Here is a 5,607-nt window from a genome sequence, read left to right as displayed (position 1 = left end):
CTGTATCTGTCTGTCTGTCTGTCTGTCTGTGTGTGTGTGTGTGTGTGTGTGTGTGTGTGTGTGTGTGTGTGTGTGTCTGTCTGTCTGTCTGTCTGTCTGTCTGTCTGTCTGTCTGTCTGTATCTGTATCTGTCTGTCTGTCTGTTCAGAATGACATCTGTTAATACGCACAGTTTTTTCACAGTTTCACATCATGAATGATTCCCTCGGGAGTGACATGAAGATTTGTACATTTCTGAAGATAATTAGTGTTACAAACTCTCCGTCACGCTGTTGTAGTCGATCTGACAGCCTTTCCAGGGTTTTTCTCTTGATGTTTTATTAGTCTGAGCTCAGTCGGTGTGCGTCTGTGGGGTTTTTCAGCTGTTTCTGCTCCAGTAGCTGAAAATGCTGTGTCACTTATTAAAGTAGCAGCAAAACTTTCCTCAACAACACGTATAATCTGAGGAATCATCCACACACTAGTTTGGTACCAGTGAAGCTTGTCTAGTTTGGACTGGGTGTGTGATGAGGGCGTGTCTCTGCTCGTTCCTGTCTGTCACTCATCCTCAGAGTAACGAGGACACGCCCCCTTTCATATGTGAGGCCACACCCCTTTCGTGTGAGGACATGCCTCCTTTTGTGTGAAAACTCACACTGATCAATGCATCTGAAGCTCTTCTCATGTTCCTCAGAGCAGGAGATCTGCAGAGCTCTGCTTTCGTCCGTGTGTTGTTTCTGCTGTTTGTGAGCGCGTTGAAGTGTCTTTGTGACAGAGATCTTTCTTTAGAGTTGACATGACATAAACACTCTTAAGATCTTAAAAAAGCCCTGCATGTCTCTGGCAGATGAGATCCGTGTGTTGAGGAGCCGTTCAGATCAGTGTGAATGTGAATGACGCACAGCTGAAGGGACAGACGGACAGAAAGAGACAGACAGATAGGTTTATTCACATGTGAAGGATGCTTGAAGAAGCTATTACTGTCCATTGAGTGAGTAAAGACCAGAATATCACATCTGTCCCGTTTCATTACCGTCCTGACGCTACACGTCTTACGCAGGTTAATCATACGTTACAAGTGCTTATTAATGTCAGTGTATTTTTAGATAGAGGCCAAAACATTTGTGTTTATGTTTGTACAGGAAATATGGACGGAAGGTGTTTGATTCACTAAGTTCATGTATTCCCTCAGTGACCAGCACGGATCAGCTCTAGGCATGACGAAGCGGATATCGTCCTCTTTTGGAAGACCAAACAAAGTAATTTTGCTTTCACAACGAAGCACACAGCGTCTCCACGAGACGGCGGCGGCAACAATACTACAGCGAGAATAAAAGTTACGCCTTCTTTCTTTGCGTGAACATTTGGGCGGTGTTATGCAAATCTTCCCACATAGTGATGTAGACATGTGGGGGCGTGTTAGAACGAGGCGTTTTAGGTAGATGTGGCTGACTCTTAACTTTTATAAAGAATATCTCTTTGGATTTGAGACTTTAGTCTTTGCAACTTTACAGATCTTCTTTATGCACCAAGAGCTTGTAACACTCCAAAGAGAAAGGAAAAACTGAAATCGCATCATATGACCCCTTTAAAAGTTATACAAGTTTCCTTGAATATCAGTTCATTTTAATTCTACTTTTATACATTCAATTCAAATGAATGAGCTGAACTGTGATTTAAAGAGACATGCTCAGATGCGTCTGTGCTCTCAGATTCACAGTTGAGCAGCAGAACGTTCTGTTCGTCCAGCGGGGCGTTTGATCACGATGACTCTGTGTTCTCTGTGTAGGGCTCTTGTTCTCGGGCTGGGGCGGGACTCCCTTACAACTCATCCAGGAGTTTCCTTCTGTGAGTGGGCTCTCCTACACACACACACACGTATACACACACACACACACACATACACTCACACACACACACACACGTACACACACACACGGCTGAGTCACCACCACCGAACCTGAACCCACGCTCACACACTGCAGCCTGATTCCAGCTTCGCCTCTTTCCTTCTCCAAACACTCGTCCTGCTTTTGAAATTGAGTCTTGGTTCTTTTGTGTGTGTGTGTGTGTAATTACATCATGCTTTCATTAAGCACTGCTTCTTGATGACCCAAATAGAGCAATCAGAAAGGAAATTAAACCTGGTAAATGAGAATTAAATATTTAAATGAACATGTTACTGGTCCGCACTGTAGTTATTTAATGTTCTCTGATGGAAATGGTTTTCCTTTGTTACATGACAGTGATCAAACACAGTACGAGAGAGAAGCATCAGCTAATGTCTGTATAAAATATGTTTATTCACTTCAGTGAGCATCATGTTTGAAATCGATTCACAAGAGTCCAACTAGATTTCATAGATGCTTCTGCTTGAGTGATTTTAGAATATTGAGAGGCAAGTAGAATCATTTACTCAGAAAGAGGGCTTGTGTGGTGCCGTGGGTGTGTGTGTGTGTGTGTGTGTGTGTGTGTGAGAGAGAGAGAGAACTCCTCACACTCCTCGTCTGAAAGATACGCGCTGCTGTATTGTGTGTTTGTGGTAATTTCCGGTCCGGTCAGGTCTGACCCATTTCAAGGCCTCCTAGAATCTGCCCTAAATCAGTTCAGTCTGAACAACAAGCTCACGGGTTTGTCAATCAGCAGCTTTTGTATGCTCGGGTAATTGGATGAATCTCATAAAGAGGTCCGGTGTGTGTGTGTGTGTGTGTGTGTGTGAGAGAGAGAGAGAGAGAACTCCTCACACTCCTCGTCTGAAAGATACGCGCTGCTGTATTGTGTGTGTTTGTGGTAATTTCCGGTCCGGTCAGGTCTGACCCATTTCAAGGCCTCCTAGAATCTGCCCTAAATCAGTTCAGTCTGAACAACAAGCTCACGGGTTTGTCAATCAGCAGCTTTTGTATGCTCGGGTAATTGGATGAATCTCATAAAGAGGTCCGGCTCCTTTTTCACCCAATATATCAAAAATTATATACATATTTCACTCAAATAAAATGAAGCCTGTTTATAGGATAAACGTCTTATGCATTGTGACATTAGTTTAATGACAATTTAGCTCCAGTTGATGTCTCATAAAGAGGTCCGGCTCCTTTTTCACCCAATATATCAAAAATTATATACATATTTCACTCAAATAAAATGAAGCCTGTTTATAGGATAAACGTCTTATGCATTGTGACATTAGTTTAATGACAATTTAGCTCCAGTTGATGATGTCGTGTCTTTTTCCTCTGTTCTTAGAAATTACACTCAGTCTTGGGTTTTTTTGAAGTTAAAAGAAATACACTTTATTTCAACAATGAGAATAAAGTGGAGAATCTCTGCAGAGAACATCTCCAGAACTTCTTTGAATCTTCCTTTTTATACATTTGGATTTGGAGGCGTGGGGTAAATATTCCATATAGTTTCTCCATACATATAATGGTTCCTTTATGCATATCATTCTCCCTAGAGACAAAAGCCCCTCCTCTAGTCTTGTTATGTTAAAGAAAGCCCCCCCCCACTTATGGTTTAAACAATGTAGTGTCTTTTTCCTGTGCTCTTAGAAATTACACTCAGTCTTGGGGTTTTTTTTAAGTCAAAAGAAATACACTTTATTTCAACAATGAGAATAAAGTGGAGAATCTCTGCAGAGAACATCTCCAGAACTTCTTTGAATCTTCCTATTTATACATTTGGATTTGGAGGCGTGGGGTAAATATTCCATATAGTTTCTCCATACATATAATGGTTCCTTTATGCATATCATTCTCCCTAGAGACAAAAGCCCCTCCTCTAGTCTTGTTATGTTAAAGAAAGCCCCCCCCCACTTATGGTTTTTACAGATGTTTCTCATCTTAGGTTTGTACTCTTTGCCACGTAGGCATGTTTTTACACAGAGGCATATAGGATTATAATGGAAGTATAACTAGATATATTAATGGCTAGATTCGCCTTGATTATACTTGATTAATTCCTATTTGGATTAATAAAAATCTTCTACAATGACAGTAATGCATCCAGTCTGACTGCAGTGGATTTTTTCATTTAAATTATTATTAATTAAATTCAGTGATGCAAATACTACCATATATTTCTGGCTTTGCAGTAGTGCGAATTGGGGGATGCTTAATTGTTATGAAAGTAAAAAATAAAAACAGGCTTTCTTGTGTTTATCAAAATATAATGAGTTATTTTAGTATCCTAAATATTATATTTTTTGTTAATAATTTTTTTGTATATTTATTTGTATCATTTTGATTTTGGTTCATTTTGTTGTGTATTTTTGTCCTTTTTATTATTGTTTTGTTTTTAATATGTCTATATAGTTCTTATTTATTAGTTTTAGTTTATTTGTTTATTTTAGTACTTTACGTTAAACTAAATGAAAATGAGAAAAGTTGCCTTGTTAACTAGCTGAAATAAAATAAAACGTTTTTATATTTTATTTCAGTTATCATGTAGTTTTTATGGAATAATGATGATGTAACTTCTTTTGTTTTGTTTTTCTTTTCTTATTGATTTCTATTGAGAGAAAAAAATGGTGCAGAAACAAATTTTGCAACAAATGTGAAAAAAGTAGAAAATGTAGAAAAACTTAAATATTTATTTTTGTTTGTTAGATTGTTTGCTTGCAGTCAGTCAGGACAGTGATTTTAAGTCACACCGAGGCCGACCCTTGACTATTACACACCTGAATGTGCACAGTTTACACGCTTATTGTGAAAAACAGTATTTCGAATACACAGGTGCTTCTGAATGGCCATCAGTGAAAGATGCGGTTAGCAGGCAGATGGTGTAGTTCAGATGATCATGCCAACCAACCAAACCTGTGTGTGTTTCTCTGAGCTTCACTGCTGTTTCACAGGCCCTCTAGAGGCAGCAGTGCAGTATGACGCCTGCAGAGACTCACACACTCACAAACAGCCCGTGTGTGTGATGAAGGCCCCGTGTTTCTGAAGTGGGTCACTCATCGGTGACACGCAAGAATCAGTCCTCATCAGGGCTGCGTTTCTCAAAAGCATCGCTAAGTTGATTGCTCTACTTAGGCTTGCGATGCTTCTGGGAAACGCAGGCCAGGTCTCTTCTCAAACCTGGACTGAATGCATTGAGAGTGAGGGTTTGGCCTCTCCTCGGTTGGACAGTTGCATGTGAACAGGTGCCGCAGGATCTCGAGGAGGTTTACAGGCCTTCGTTTCCCTGTCAGCACTTGACTGAGATCTCCGAGTGAGGGAGAGTCAGTGAATCATACTTGACTGAATTAGTGTGTTCCTACCTTTGCTTCCGCTGATGAGTAATGCGCTCACACTCCAGAGTTTGGCTGAAGCTCATGAGCCATTGTGAGGGAATCGGCCCTCAGCGGAGGCACTTATTCGGACACACGGCAGATTTGCGGGGTGTTGGTAAATATTGAGCTGGACGTGGAGAAAACACTCGAGTTTGAGCATGCCTTACTGTGGTCATGTTGCCCCCACCCCCCCTCTCTCCTGGCTGGAACGCCCACAGTCCGTTCGCATGACGAGGAGAAAAGCAAATCAACTTAAGCACATAAAGTTCACTGCAGTTCTAACAACACACACACACACACACACACACACACACACACACACACACACACACACACACACACACACACACACACACACACTC

Source organism: Sinocyclocheilus grahami, unplaced genomic scaffold (assembly GCF_001515645.1).
Source record: "Sinocyclocheilus grahami isolate Dianchi unplaced genomic scaffold, SAMN03320097.WGS_v1.1 scaffold1574.1, whole genome shotgun sequence".
Classification (NCBI taxonomy): Eukaryota; Metazoa; Chordata; class Actinopteri; order Cypriniformes; family Cyprinidae; genus Sinocyclocheilus; species Sinocyclocheilus grahami.
This window is presented reverse-complemented; position numbering follows the sequence as displayed.